The following is a 17,334-nucleotide window of genomic DNA, read 5'->3' as shown; positions in this document are numbered from 1 at the left end:
ATAAGTACTCCCAAAACTTAAATTGATTTCCGGACCATACCTTCGTCCGTAGATAGCCCTTTGAAGTCGCTAGTCCCGGATGATTATAACCACTCCTTGGTTATTCCAGAACCTTGATTATAATCGATAGGGCCCTCAAGTGTATAACTCACACTATAAAACTGGAGAAGAAAGCTTGGGAATTCGTATTCAAATTATGACTCTGAAGAGCCCTATTTATTCTGGTCGAGTTCGGGCCCTCCGAACTGGGGTTCGGATCGTCCGATCCAACTCACTGCCTGTATGCGAGACACGTCGAGTTCGGACCGTCCGATCACCACTTCGGGTCATCCGAAGTGTCCTAAATTCGACACTTGTCAAAAACCATGGCTGAGTAATCCTGCTTACTTGGCACAGGTGAAGTTCGGGCAGTCCGATCCTACTTCGGATCATCCGAACTTGCCTTACCTCCGAAGTCAACAAGCTCACCTTCGGAGCCCCCGGTGTGCTGAGTTCGGGCCGTCCGAAGGCCTCTTCGGACTATCCGAACTGGCTCAGAAAATGAAAATCCAATTATTGATTCTGAAGTTCGATTAAGCCCCGGAATTGGTTAATTACCAACCCTTAATCATGTTTAACATATTATTATCATAAAATGGAATCTGGGTTACTACATTCTCCCCACCTTTAGATATTTCGTCCGCGAAATATAATCTAAAGACAAATCAAGATAACAATAAGAAACATCAAACCATGTTTTATGACAACAACTGTAATTACATCTTTACATGATAATAAAAAATACACAGCAAACAACTCAGGATATTCTACTCGCATATGGCTCTCGGTTTACCAAATTGCTTCTTCAATGCCTCGGCGCTGCCACTGTACCATCACAAGTGGTATAGTCTTGTTCCGAAAACTTTCTCCTTCTTGTCTAGGATACGAAGTGGTCGTTCAACAAAAGACAGATTTTGTTCTAGCTGAATATCAGTATGCTGGATAATATGAGATTCATCAGCTATGTACTGTCGAAGTAACGACACATGAAAAACATTATGTATACTGGAAAGAGATGGCGGTAACGCCAAACGATAAGCAACATCTCCAATCTTTTCCAGTATCTGGAAAGGCCCAATGAAACGAGGTGACAACTTGCCTTTCATACCGAATCTCATCACCTTCCTGAAAGGTGATACTCGTAGGAACACATATTCACCAGGCTCAAACTGCAATGGCCTGCGATGAATATTAGCATAACTGGCTTGTCTATCTTGAGCAGCTTTGATCATCCGCTTGATCATATCTACCTTATCTACAATCTACTGCACCAACTCAGGACCCTCGACTTGTCGTTCTTCGACTTCATCCCAGAATAACGGAGTACGACACTGTCGACCATACAATGCCTCGAAAGGTGCCATATCACTACGATGATAACTGTTATTGTAGGCAAAATCGATCAAAGGTAACTGATCCTGCCAAGACAAACCAAAATCCATGACAGAAGAACGTAGCATCTCCTCCAGCGTACGAATTGTCCGCTCTGGCTGCCCATCAGTCTCTGGATGATATGCAGTGCTCAAACTCAGAGTGGTACCCAAAGCCTGCTGAAAACTACCCCAAAAACGTGAGGTAAATTGCGGGTCTCTATCACTAACTATACTCACTGGAATCCCATGTAATCGCACTATCTCCTGGATATATAAGCGTGCCATGCGATCATAAGAATACTCCCGGTTGTAAGGAATAAAATGTGCAGATTTTGTCAAACGATCAACAATGACCCAGATAGCATCACACTGACGTGAATTCATAGGCAAGTGGGTGACAAAATCCATAGTCACGTGCTCCCACTTCCATTCGGGAATCTCAAGATTCTGCAGTAATTCACCTGGTCGTCTGTGTTCAGTCTTGACCTGTTGACAAACCAAACATCTTGAAACAAACTGATATACACTCCGCTTCATCCCTTTCCACCAGAATCTGGTTCGCAAGTCCTTATACATTTTCATGCTTCCAGGATGAACAGACAATCGACTCCTGTGAGCTTGAGAAAGAATATCGTTCCTGAGTTCCGCAACATCAGGTACAACCACTCGATTAGATAAGCACAATAATCCATCTGCCTGAAAATGGAATCCAGATGTATTAACCCCATTGGCTAGACGTGCCAAACGCTGAGTCTTAACATCAGATATCTGAGCATCTCTGATCCGAGAATACAATGCTGGCTCAGATAGAATAGTATACAATCGAATCCCATTTCTCCCTTTCCTGTGCTTGAGCGTAAAACTCAATGAACAACACTCTTGTATCATATGAGATATTTCATTGGTCTGAAGTGCAGACAGTCTCACCTGCCGACTCAAGGCATCAGCAGTAAGATTAGCAGAACCTGAATGATATTTTATTTCACAATCATAATCCTTCAGAAGATCCATCTAGCGTCTCTGTCGCATATTCAACTCCGCCTGAGTAAATAAATACTTCAAACTCTTGTGATCCGTAAATATCTCAAATTTCTCGCCAAAAAGATAATGCCTCCAGATCTTGAGTGCAAATACAATGGCGGCTAACTCGAGATCATGCACTGGATAATTATTCTCATGCGTCTTCAACTGTCGAGAAGCATAGGCAATAACATGTCCATGCTGTGTCAGAAAACATCCCAACCCCTGACCAGAGGCATAGTATAGACAACATAACCTCCTGATCCAGAAGGTAGAGATAGCACAGGTGCAGTAGTAAGACATCTACACAGCTCGTGAAATGACTCATCACAATCCGAGGACCAAATTAAGAGAACATATTTCCGTGTAAGCTGTGTCAAAGGCCTGGCCAACTGTGCAAAATTCTCGATAAACCGACGGTAATAACCCGCTAGACCCAAGAAACTACGAATCTCAGCAACCGTCATCGGACGAGACCAGTTCAGCACTGCCTCTATCTTACTTGGATCAACAGATATTCCTTCACTAGAAATTACATGACCGAGAAACACTACCCGATCAAGCAAGAATTCACACTTGCTCAATTTCGCATACAACTGCTTATCTTGTAACGTCTGTAAAATAATTTTCAGATGCTGTGCATGCTCATCCTTGTCATGAGAATAGACAAGAATATCATCAATGAAGACGATGATAAATCTATCCAGATATTCTCGAAATACCTGATTCATCAGATTCATAAAGACTGCCGGTGCATTCGTCAAACCGAATGGCATCACCAGAAATTCATAATGCCCGAATCTGGTCCTAAAAGCAGTCGTAGAAATATCTGAGTCTCGTACCCGCATCTGGGGGTATCCAGATCTCAGATCTATCTTCGAGTAAACAGAAGTACCCTGTAGTTGATCGAACAAATCATCAATTCGTGGCAAAGGATACTTATTCTTGATGGTGACACGATTCAACTGCCTGTAGTCAATACATAATCGCATCGATCCATCCTTCTTCTTGACAAACAACACAGGTGCTCCCCACGGAGAAACACTCGGACGGATATATCCCTTATCTAGCAGATCCTGCAACTGCTGTTTCAATTCCCTCATCTCTGACGGTGACAGACGATAAGGTGCTCGGGATATAGGCGTAGTTCCTGGTACTAGATCAATACCAAATTAAACCTCTCGAACCGGAGGAAAACCAGGAATCTCATCAGGGAATACATCAGGAAACTCGCTGACAACGAGTAACTGATCGATACCCGGATTACTCGTGGACATATCAACTACATAGATGAGGTAGCCCTCCCCACCTGACTCTAAGACATGACATGCCTTCAAAGCCGAAACAAGTGGCATCGGAGGTCGCACACCCTCTCCATAAAAGTACCAGCTATCACCCTCATCCGGATTAAACTGTACCAGACGCTGATAAAAATCCACAGTAGCATGATACAAAGTCAGCATATCTATTCCCAAAATACAATCAAAATCTGCCATCGCTAGAATCATCAGATTAGCAGACAACACGTGACCCTCAAACTCTAGAAGGCAACCAATCACTAGACGCTTAGTCACTACCTCCTGCTCCAGCGGAGTAGATACAACTAAATCCATATCTAATGATACATAAGGTAATCTATGTCTCTTAACAAAATGGCTAGAAATAAAGGAATGCGATGCTCCAGTGTCAATTAAAACAAGTGCAGGAATACCACATAACAAAAAGGTACCTGCCAACATGCGATCGCTTCCCTCAGTAGCCTGGTCTTGAGACAGAGCAAACACCTGCCCTTGTGTGTGTGGAAGGTAACCAGAAGAACTCTGTGGTGCTGGCTGCTGATGTGGAAAAGTAGAAGCCTGAGATCCAACCTATGATCCCGATCCACTAGCAGAACCCATACGCTGAGGACAATCTCTCTGCAGATGTCCCTGCTCACCACAAATATAACAAACACCAGTAGCCTTCCGACATGAAGCTGCAGGATGTTTCCCTCCACAGTGGCTGCAAAATTTCTTCTTCTTCTTCTTCTTCTTCCCGAAACGGAATGTACCTCGTGAACCACGAGAACCAGATGAAGTAGTAGGAGTAGAAGAAGATATAGGTCCAGATTGCACAACAGATTGAGCTCTAGGCTCAAAAGATCCACTAGGCTGTCCTGGCATCATCAACTGTGCCCGCCTGTTGCTGGTCTCCACAAGACGGCAACGGTTCACCAAAGTCTCATAAGATGTCGGATCATCACAGACGACAACTTGTGAGTAGATATCTTGATTCAAGCCTTGCAGAAAGATATCATACTTGGACGCATCACTGTCACTGATATGAGGACTGAAAGGTAGCAGATCAAAAAATCGTTGCTGATATTGATCAATAGTCATTGATCCTTGCCTCAGAGTAAGCAACTCCATCGATCGTGCCTGGCGAACAGCTGGAGGAAAATACAGTTTCTAAAACTCCTGATAGAAATCTCCCCAAGTCACCTGTCCTCTCTCAGTATGTGCCTGAGCAGCCTTGGCATCCCACCAAAAACGTGCTCGATCCTCTAGAACGAATTCTAGAACTTCCAATTTCTGCTCATCAGTGCAATCAAAAACTCGAAAAGCACTCTCGAGTTTGGACATCCAACTTCTTGCTTGTTCAGGATTCTCGCCTCTCACCAAGGGTTTCGGTACTACTTGCATGAACTTATTAATAGTGTAGCGACGTCTACCCTCATGAGGACGATATCGATCATCAAGATGGCGATGATGACGATGATGACCACCTCCCTGGCCAATACTACCGTGACTCTCGTCAGCCATATCCTGAAAAGAATTGCACATTAAAATCCCAAATGTGCAAGAATTACTCAAGACTAAACTAAATCTCAAGTACTAATTCCCAAAATCTATGCATGCTTTGATACCAAAAATGTAGTGACCCAACATGGAATCACCTACTAACTGGAAACTAATAGCATGCATTAAACTTAATACAGCAAAATACTTAACAGAGTAAAACGTGCGGAAACATAACCATCAATTACATATCAGCTTAGTAAAATATATCCAGGCTTATTACTGTAGTGATACAACCATATCGAAAACTTAAAAGTAAACATTATACAGCTATATCGAATCCTGCTGTATAATAAACTCCTCAAGGCTCCTGCTCCCTAGTCCTGCCTTGAACTACAAGCTTCGTCCATCCTGCGACCTGCCCCATGGAATAGGGTGTCCAAGATAACAACTAGGACGTGAGCGCTAACGCCCAGTACATAAACATGAGTAAACATTTGTATATAGTGCATGCAACATGATGACTGGTAAAGGGTCATCTGAAAAGTCATGCTCAGTACCGGCGCCACATGAGTGATGCCACCGCACGGATCAACCTCTGGGTGCAACCACACTCGTCAAGTACACCAGAGTAGTCAGACATAAATTTCCCTGCCGTCGCGGTACTCTCAGTGATAGACTATCGAGTATAGAGCTGAGCGGCTCTATAATCAGGTATATCAAGGTATAGGCTCAACGTGTATATGCACATGACATATGAATATAGAAAGCGGTAAATCATATATCATGTCATATAATAATGCCAAATAAATGCAACATATAAACATGTATACTCGCTGGCAATCTCAGTCCATGTGTACGTACCTCTAGGCTAGTTCAAGTATAGTAGATCCTAGGTTCCAAGCCTATATTCAAAAGTTCACCGTATCACTACATAAGTTCTATAAGCCTTAACTAAGCTAATAAGTACTCCCAAAACTTAAATAGATTCCCGGACCATACCTTCGTCTGTAGATAGCCTTTGAAGTCGCTAGTCCCGGATGACTATAACCACTCCTTGGTTATTCCAAAACCTCGATTATAACCGATAGAGCCCTCAAGTGTATAACTCACACTATAAAACTGGAGAAGAAAGCTCGGGAATTCTTATTCAAATTATGAATCCGAAGAGCCCTATTTATAGGAAAATTTCTGGTCAAGTTCGGGCCCTCCGAACTGGGGTTCGGATCGTCCGATCCAACTCACTGCCTGGATGCGAGACACGTCGAGTTCGGACCGTCCGATCACCACTTTGGGTAGTCCAAAGTGTCCTAAATTCGACACTTTTCAAAAACCATGGCTGAGTAATCCTGCCTACTTGGCATAGGTGAAGTTCGGGCCGTCCGATCCTACTTCGGATCGTCCAAACTTTCCTTACCTCCGAAGTCTACAAGCTCACCTTCAGAGCCCCCGGTGTGCTAAGTTCGGGCCATCCGAAGTCCTCTTCGGACCGTCCGATCTGGCTCAAAAAAGGAAAATCCAATTCTTGATTCTGAAGTCCGATTAAGCCCCAGAATTGGTTAATTACCAACCCTTAATCATGTTTAACATATTATTATCTTAAAATGGAATCTGGGTTACTACAAGTGGTTTCTGCTCTGAAGGCCCGACGTGCTTTAGAGTCTGGCAGGGAAGGCTACCTTATCTACGCCATTGACACATCTTTAGGGCAGCCAGATATCCAAGAGATACCAGTGATTCGTGATTTTGCAAATGTGTTTTCAGAGGAAATTCCAGGTTTGCCGCCAGTGAGGGAGATCGAGTTTGGTATTGAGTTAGTACCAGGGACAACACCGATTTCCAGAGCTCCTTATCGTTTAGCGCCATCAGAGATGAAAGAGCTGTAGAAGCAATTGCAAGATCTTCTTGATAAGGGCTACATTCGACCCAATGTTTTGCCATGGGGAGCCCCAGTGCTGTTTGTCAAGAAGAAGGATGGTTCGATGCGGTTGTGTATCGATTACCGTCAGTTGAATCAAGTGACAATGAAGAATAAGTATCCTCTTCCGCGGATAGATGATCTCTTTGATCAGTTGTAGGGTACTTCTGTCTATTCGAAGATTGATCTTCGGTCTGGGTATTATCAGTTGCGAGTTCGGCAGGAGGATGTTCCTAAGACAGCATTTTGTACACGGTATGGACACTATGAATTTCTAGTGATGCCGTTTGGTCTGACGAATGCTCCAGCTATTTTTATGGATTTGATGAACAGGGTGTTCCGCGACTTTTTGGATAAGTTTGTTGTGTGTTCATCGATGACATCTTGGTTTATTCTCGCAGTATGGATGAGCATGCCTACCATCTCTATACTATACTGCAAGTCTTAAGGGAGAGACAGTTGTATGCGAAGTTGATCAAGTGTGACTTCTGGATTGACCGAGTTGTATTTCTTGGTCATGTCATATCTCAGGAGGGTGTATCTGTTGATCCCAGTAAGACAAAGGCTATTCTGAATTGGTCGCGCCCAACTACAGCTTCTGAGATTTGTAGTTTCCTTGGTTTGGCACGGTACTACCGACGTTTTGTAAAGAATTTCTCTCAGATAGCTAGGCTTTTGACTCAATTGACGAATAAAGATGCTTCTTTCGTGTGGTCTGATGCTTGTGAAGATAGTTTTTGTGAGTTGAGACGTCGTTTGACGACGGCTCCAGTACTTTCTTTGTCGTCTGGATCAGGTGGGCTTGTAGTCTACACTGATGCTTCTCTCCGAGGTTTGGGGTGCGCGTTGACTCAGAATGGCCACATGATCGCGCATGAATCTAGACAGTTTAAAACTCACGAGGAGACCTATCCCGTACATGATCTAGAGTTAGCAGCCATTGTCTTTGCTCTGAAGATATGGCGTCACTATTTGTAATGAGAGCGATTTGAGATATTCACCGATCATAAAAGTTTGAAGTATCTGTTCACTCAGGCTGAGTTGAACATGCGGCAGCATCGTTGGATGGATCTGTTGAAAGATTATGATTGTAATATCAAGTACCATCCAGGTTCTTCAAACCCCGTTGCTGATGCGCTTAGTCGCAAGGTCTATGTGAGTTCCCTTCGTACCAGTTCGGTTTCGAAGGCAGTGGAGGAGTGTTGTTCTTTGAGATTCACGTTCCGTCATAAGAAAGAACAGCAAGGGATTCGTGTTTCTTCTGTGCTTGCAGAGCCAGCATTATATTGACGAATCCGAGAAGTTCAAAATTCTGATCTGAAGACTCAGAAGTTAGCCCGTTTGGCTGAGGGTGATAATACTTCTGGTTTTCATCTACAAGGAGACGGTCTGTTGTGTCTTTTTGGTTGTGTTGTAGTACCCGAGGATTCTACTTTGAGGGATGAGATCTTATCGCAAGCTCACCGCAGTCGATTCTCTGTACATCCAGACAGCATGAAGATGTATAAGGATATTCGCACACGATTTTGGTGGAAAGGGATGAAGCGCAGCGTTTATCAGTTTGTATCCCGATGCCTTGTGTGTCAACAGGTCAAGGCAGAGTTTAGATGACCCGGAGGGTTACTTAACAGCTTAGAGATTCCTGAGTGGAAGTGGGAGCATGTGACGATGGATTTTGTCACCCACTTGCCTATGTCTTCCAGGAATTATGATGCTATTTGGGTTGTCGTGGATCGATTATCTAAGTCAGCGCATTTTCTTCCCTATAACCGCGATTATACCTTTGATAGGATGACACAATTATATGTGCGGGAGATCGTTCGATTGCATGGCATTCCGTTGAACATTGTCAGTGATAGAGATCCGAGATTCACCTCGAGATTTTGGGGTAGTTTCCAGCGAGCCCTTGTACTACTTTGAGCTTGAGTACGGCTTATCATCCAGAGACGGATGGACAGTCTGAGCGTACTATTCGCACTTTAGAGGATATGCTTCGCGCAGCAGTGATGGATTTTGGTCCAGCGTGGCATGATCATTTACCATTGGTGGAGTTTTCTTACAACAATAGTTACCATCGCAGCATTGGCATGGCACCATTTGAGGCTCTATATGGACGCCGCTGTCGTACCCCTCTGTTTTGGGATGAGATTGGCGAGCGTCAGGTTGAGGGTCCTCAGATGATTCAGCAGATGACTGATGCAGTGGAGTTGATCCGATGCAGGATTAAGGCGGCCCAGGATCGACAAGCTAGCTACGCGAACACTCATAGGAGACCGTTACACTTCGAGGTAGGAGAGTATGTATTCTTGCGTGTGTCACCTTTCCGGAAGGTGATGAGGTTTGGTCGCAAGGGTAAGCTGACACCGAGATTTATTGGTCCTTTCGAGATTCTCGAGAAGGTTGGGGACGTGGCCTATCGTCTAGCATTGCCACCCGATCTTTTGGGGATCCATGATGTGTTCCACGTGTCCTTGTTGAGATAGTATGTGGCGGATAAGTCGCACATCTTACATCCGACTGGTAGCGCTTATCGCGTACGCCCAAATTACCCGACTCAATCAGATAAACAAATAATGCAGTAGCATGAGTAGGGATCGTTCCCACGAGGAAAGGTAAATTTAAAAGTGTTCTTTAAAATAAAAGGGGGTTTTGAAGTTGAGATTAACTAATAAAAATCTTAGCAATTAAATAATTAAATTATCACTATCACGCAAGATTAAAAATTAACTGAGGAAATCAATAATAAATAAGACTTGGTATCGGTCGACTACACCCTTGATATTATTCATTCAATCATTAATCATCTAAAAATAATTAATCTTATCAAATATTCACCATTGGAAATTTAATTCCTATTTCACCTTAATTTTAGTTAACTAGACAACAGCAGTCTAAGTTAACCCTTACCCCATAAACTAACCCAATACCAGCGATCAGATTTAAATCCACGGTAGCATTCAAACTAGTAAAACTGATAAAGCTAGACAACCCATACACAAGCGGATGAATTTAGCCTAGTCAATTATTATTCCTACGATTTAACAAATTCAACAGCAGAAAATATTAATCATAGTTGCTTCGCAAATTAGAGGTTTCAAACAATTACGGATTTGAATTCTAATTTAGCATTCGTTTGTATAATGAAATCCTAAGATGGCCAATCTAAAAATCTCATACACAAGCATATCAATCAATTCAGAATAATTCTTGATACTTGATAAAAATCAAACATTGAAAATCAAAATCTCATGAATAAACTAAATCAAGGGTTTTGTCTTCCTCAACCAAGTATTAAAGTTTAGCTACAACGATTCATAGCAAAATTCACAAAATTCAAAGAAAAAGAAGAAAACTCGAATTAAGAATTCAAGAAGAAAACCTAGCCTCCAATGTGTCTCCGCAAGTCTGATAATAAATCCTACTAAAATGGAATAATAGTCTAATAAAGGCTAGGAACTAAATTAACAAAGTTTCCAAAAATATTTTTTTTTTCCGAAACATAACGCCCGCTCGATCTGCAGGAAATAGAGGATCGAGCGGCGTGAATATCCAACTGCTACTGCCTCGAGTAAATAGGGCTCGCTCGATCGGTAAACATCTGCGGATCGAGCGAGAGAAATTGTCCTTCCTACTGTCCTCAAAATATAAGCGCTCGCTCGATCTGCATACTCTTGCGGATCGATCGAGAGAGAATTTCCAGAAATTGTCCAGCATTTCCCTTGCTTCAAATCTCCGTTCCTGCGAGGTTCCATCTTAGTCCGCAAAATAAGTGACCTAACCACAAAAACAAGAATCCCATCATGCAAACACGGAAAATGCAATACGAACAAAATGCTAAAATAAAACATGCAACTAATGCGAAAAAACAACAAAAATGATACTAACAAATGCAACAAAAACACAACTATCAAATACCCCCACACTTAATTCTTGCTCGCCCTCGAGCAAGTTATGCCAAAACAAAATGAAACAGAACAAACATCTAAGCAATGATGAATCACACAATTCATAGCCTCAGAGAAAACCATTTTCATCTAAAAATAAGTTCATAGCGACTCTCAATCATCAATGATACACCTTCAGTCGAAAGCGAATGTGTGTGTGTGCCATGTTATCCCAGTTACATGCAACTTCAAAAGAACAAAGTTTCAAGACTGTTCGCCGACCTATAACAATTCAGTGCAAGCCTCACCATCAAGAACTCTCCTCCCAACAATCATTCAACACAACACAACTTCCTTGAGAATAATTACGCACCTCCGGATTTTGCACCCGGTATTGCTTTAGCCCCAATAATTACCCGCATACTTAGCTATAACTAAGACAGGATTAGATTTTTAATCCCCTCGTCTATAGCCCGGATGGAGCATCAACCCCATTTAATCCGCATACTTAGCCTTGAATTTAATCTTTTAGGATTAGGATTTCAATCCTTTTCAGGCCCGGATGGAGTTGTAAAATTTATTTTATTTTTTTTTCTAGGTGCGCCCAAGATCGTTTATGCCATATCAAAGAAATCATCAAGATTCAAATACTATCAAGTTTCACAAACACCTATTGTCGTGCAATGGTACAACAGACATCCACGATATCTAATACATCGCTACACTTCACTGGTTAAACATGCATGCTTAAGAATATTCAACAAACAACCTCCGGTTTCTCATTTCCAATCAAGAGTAAATTTTTTCAAAAATTCATAATTTTTCAACTACCTCATCATAGGCTAACAATCATCATCCTACTCATGTAACACGACAAACACTAATAAACTAACAAATGATACGGAACGAACTATATGCATATACTCAACAAACGAATGCAAACAAAATGACAAACCATCGAATGAACTTCCCCCACACTTAACCAAAGCATTGCCCTCAATGCTCTAGTACTAACGACACAAACACAAGTAACAAAATGATAACAAGATGCAAAATTAAAACAAAACTCCCCTGGTTCAAGTGCTGGCGTTGTCGTCCTCTTTGGCCTTAGGCTGAATAATGGGAGACTCAAATTGAAAATTGGTCTGTAGACGGGGCGGCTAGGCTCCTGAAAACAAAGAAAATAAAACAAAAAAAACAAAACAAAACAAAACAAAACAAAAATAAAAAATGAAATAAAGGATAAAGACACTGGGTTGCCTCCCAACCATCGCTTGATTTTTAGTCATCGGCTTGACCCTCAGAACCACTGCTCAAAGAGCGGCTGACGCCCAAAATAAGTGTCATATGACACCACAAATGGGTCTTGGTTCCATAAGCCCTCAAGCTTGGCCAGATATAAACAGATTAAGCACGTCACCTTAACAACACTCCGTAGCTAGTAAACATGGGAAGAGAATATCTCTGTAGGCTCTTGGAAACCAAAATATTTCAAAACTGGTACTCCATCATATGCTGTTTCTTCCAGTACATCTTCCGGCTGAGGTTCAATTAGAAGAGAAGACTCAAGAACCTCTAAATCTTCAGCAGGAATTGATTCGCACTCCCAATCTTGTTTCTCTGAATCATCATCATCGAGCCAAATTGGGTTGGTCACTTCTTGAGTATCTTGCTTCACCTCTTGTTCTTGGTGTTCATGGAGGAATGATATGTTCATATTCTCTATTTGCTCCGCAAGGTGACATCTAGAAATTTTTAGATCTTCTATAGTTTCCACAGTCGATGCCACAAGCTTGCTCATGATATCCTCTAGCGGATGTAAGATCAACTGCGAACAACTTCCCTCCTCCTTTTGAAGCTCGAATGGTTGGTCTGTAAAATCCGGGTATTGAGAGTGTGAATACCAGTAATAGTCAAACTCGGCCATCATCCAACAGGTGTCTCATGGTATCATCATCTCGGCAAAATATTGAAATACGGGCTGTGAAAGCTCCATCAATTACCCATTTTCTTGCCACTGCATCCAAACCATCAAAAAAATATGTAAGGAGAGAATATTTAGAAAAATCATGATACCGGAAGATGGTTGCTAAATCATTGAATCTCTTCCATGCTGCGTAGAAAGGCTCTCCGTGTTGCTGGGTAAAACTTGTGAATACTTGTAGATTTGACATCTCAAAGTATTACATCATAAAAGTTCTCCTTCGCCTATGCAAAATTCTTTCTATCTCTGGGTCGTATGAAAACTCTTCTTCTTCCGAAGATTCACCTGCACGCACGAACAAACCAGGTAGCACTAGGAGGAATAAAAAAAAAAACAAAGAAACAAAAACAAAAACACAAATAAATTAAACGCCTTTCCCCGGCAACGGCGCCAAAATTTGGTAGCGCTTATCGCGTACGCCCAAATTACCCGACTCAATCAGATAAACAAATAATGCAGTAGCGTGAGTAGGGATCGTTCCCACGAGGAAAGGTAAATTTAAAAGTGTTCTTTAAAATAAAAGGGGGTTTTGGAGTTGAGATTAACTACTAAAAATCTTAGTAATTAAATAATTAAATTATCACTATCACGCAAGATTAAAAATTAACTGAGGAAATCAATAAGAAATAAGACTTGGTATCGGTCGACTACACCCTTGATATTATTCATTCAATCATTAATCATCTAAAAATAATTAATCTTATCAAATATTCACCATTGGAAATTTAATTCCTGTTTCACCTTAATTTTAGTTAACTAGACAACAGCAGTCTAAGTTAACCCTTACCCCATAAACTAACCCAATACCAACGATCAGATTTAAATCCACGGTAGCATTCAAACTAGTAAAACTGATAAAGCTAGACAACCCATACACAAGCAGATGAATTTAGCCTAGTCAATTATTATTCCTATGATTTAACAAATTCAACAGCAAAAAATATTAATCATAGTTGCTTCGCAAATTAAAGGTTTCAAACAATTACGGATTTGAATTCTAATTTAGCATTCGTTTGTATAATGAAATCCTAAGATGGCCAATCTAAAAATCTCATACACAAGCATATCAATCAATTCAGAATAATTCTTGATACTTGATAAAAATCAAACATTGAAAATCAAAATCTCATGAATAAACTAAATCAAGGGTTTTGTCTTCCTCAAACAAGTACTAAAGTTTAGCTACAACGATTCATAGAAAAATTCACAAAATTCAAAGAAAAAGAAGAAAACTCGAATTAAGAATTCAAGAAAAAAACCTAGCGTCCAATGTGTCTCCGCAAGTCTGATAATAAATCCTACTAAAACGGAATAATAGTCTAATAAAGGCTAGGAACTAAATTAACAAAGTTTCCAAAAATATTTTTTTTTTCGAAGCATAACGCCCGCTCGATCTGCAGGAAATAGCGGATCGAGCGGCGTGAATAGGGCTCGCTCGATCGGTAAACATCTGCAGATCGAGCGAGAGAAATTGTCCTTCCTACTGTCCTCAAAATATAAGCGCTCGCTCGATCTGCATACTCTTGCGGATCGATCGAGAGAGAATTTCCAGAAATTGTCCTGCATTTCCCTTGCTTCAAATCTCCGTTCCTCCGAGGTTCCATCTTAGTCCACAAAATAAGTGACCTAACCACAAAAACAAGAATCCCATCATGCAAACACGGAAAATGCAATACGAATAAAATGCTAAAATAAAACATGCAACTAATGCGAAACAACAATAAAAATGATACTAACAAATGCAACAAAAACACAACTATCACGGACCGAGGTGCAGTTGGATCAGGATTTGTCGTATGTAGAGAGACTCCTACGGGTTCTAGATAGGAAGGACAAGGTACTTCGTAACAAGCGTATACCGTTGGTGATGGTACAGTGGCAGCGCAGAGGTACAGAGGAAGCTACTTGGGAGTTAGAGAGCCGGATGCGAGCCAAGCACCCCGAGTTATTTTGAGATTTTGTACTTCTTTGTATCAAGTTTGTACTTGTTTAGTTGAAATAAAGAACATTTGGTTGACTATTCATGTTTTCCTCTGACTTTAATTTCGAGGACGAAATTTCTTAAGTGGAGGAGAATGTAGTGATCCGTATCCAGAATTATTGATTAATGAGTAATTAATCATATGATTATGTTAAAATTAAGTAAAACATGATTAAGAAGATTTCAAATGGATTAACGGAGTCCAAAAATAGATCCAGGACACTCGATAATGGTGGGTTAGGTTCGGAAGGTTTGGACGCTCCGAACGTGGCCAGAGCCATAGATCGGAGGCCCGAGGAGTTCGGAGGGTCCGAAGTCAGTTCGGATGGCCCGAACAGTAGTCAGCCAGCTGTCCTGAGATATTACGTCATTGATGATGTCACTGATGTGACTTTGGAGGGTCCGAAGTCAGGATCGGACGATCCGATCGTGTTCGGAGGCTCTGAACAGGGTTCGGACGGCCCGAACTTCGCCTATAAATATGAGGGCCGAGACTTCATTTGAGGTGCACCAATTTCTCTCTTCTCTCTCTATTCCTAGGCCTTCTAACTCAGATCTAGGGAGATCTAGGCGTCCTATCGGGATTCCGGAAGTGGCACAGCGATCTAGACGTCGTAGCGGAGCTGTGGCCTAGTTTTGAGGCTATCGACAGCAAAGGGCTAACGACGGACACATGTATAAATTTGGCTTCCTAAAAATATTTAGGAGTATGCAATAGATTATTTAAGGCTTTTAGAGCTTAATTATTGATGCATGGGTAATTGCATTGTAGTAGCAGTAGACTGAACTATTAGGCTTGGAGTCTAGACCAGCGGAGCTAGGTTTTGACCAACAGTGTTAGAGGTACGTAAGTACTGACCGAGATAGCCGGCATGATATATTTGCATGTATGTTGAATGAGTATGTGTTATATGTCTTATCATGTTTTAGCATGTTTTACCGCCTTAGCACATGCACGATTTTACGTATGACTGCATCCTGAGAGATGTGAGTCATTGACAGTCTCCATAGGGAACAGTGATCTCATTTTGGACTCGAGTCAGGTATGACAGTTTTCATATGAGACTTGTATCCTGTTTTGGATTCGGGTCAAGATGGGGTTGGCTCAGCCCTGATATCGAATATGCGAGTATCCCGCGGAGTCACTCTCTAGTCGGTACTATATATTCCTGGCGCCATGAGCAAGTGTTTTACCTGGGATTTTAAATCATCTGTGTGCGCATATTTGTACATATATCATTGCTTATGTATTGAGCGTTGTTGCTCACGCCCCTGGGTTTGGGTATTGTGTTGTACCTTGTGGCGGGGCAGGTTTGAGGCTGGACGGTTCCGGCGGCTCTCAGCAGGATTGAGGATCTGAGAGTGCGAGGTTAGAGGGTAGAGATTTGTTTACCCTGAACCTTCGATTTGGTTGTATAATGATATTTATACACTTGTGTTATCGTCAGTTGTATTCTGCCGATTGGATTTGTTGTATTTTATTTATCCGCTCCTTATGCTTTAAGTATTATTGCATGCGTTTTATTTATAACTCTGATTAGTTAGTGGATCCGAGTTGGGTCGCTACAGTATGAATGCTTGACTAATGGTCAATTTGATTTTTCTGGCTAGCTGGTTTGTATGTTATTTTGTTATGGTTCCCACACAATCACGTGTTGTAGTTTACATATTATCAGATTCAGAATTTTTACAAAATACTTACCGAAACATAAAAATTATGTATTTCCACGTGATAATAAAAAATAAAATAGAGAGAAAAATATTGAATTAGAATCGAGTTTCATTTCTGAGAAATGGTTAAAGCACACGACACGACAATGTCAAACTCTAATATTATGTAAAATGCCATAAGCAAATAAAACCAAATCATGAGAAATCCCTTATTTTATCCATTAATCTATTTCTATAATTAATAAATCAATTATTGTCTAATATAAATTTCTATTGAAAATTAATTAAACAAGAATGGGTTAAATCTCACCGCAAGAATGCCTCATCGCCTCCTAGTTTTGCCATCACCATTGGCGATGAATTCGTTGATCAAATCTTCAAGATTAGAGTACTTATCCTCCTGCGCTTGGTTGAGCATTGGTGGTGCATTGAAACCACTCATGGCAATCTGACTGGAAACTAGACCTATCTGGGCTTCCAACTTCTGCATCATCGTCTCCTGGTTTCGCCATCGTGTCTCATTTTCGGCAATGTACTTCATGATCAAGTCCTCAGAATTGAAATCGTGCTCTTGTTGTTGGTTGAACTTGACCAGTGGGGGATTCAAGACATTATCGTTATCCCTCCACCTCGGATTGTATGGCTGCCTATCTTGGTTTCCCACCAAGTTCATCGACTCCCCTCGAC

Source organism: Henckelia pumila, chromosome 4, assembly GCF_033568475.1.
Source record: "Henckelia pumila isolate YLH828 chromosome 4, ASM3356847v2, whole genome shotgun sequence".
NCBI classification, from domain to species: Eukaryota; Viridiplantae; Streptophyta; class Magnoliopsida; order Lamiales; family Gesneriaceae; genus Henckelia; species Henckelia pumila.
Note: the sequence above shows the minus strand (reverse complement) of the source record.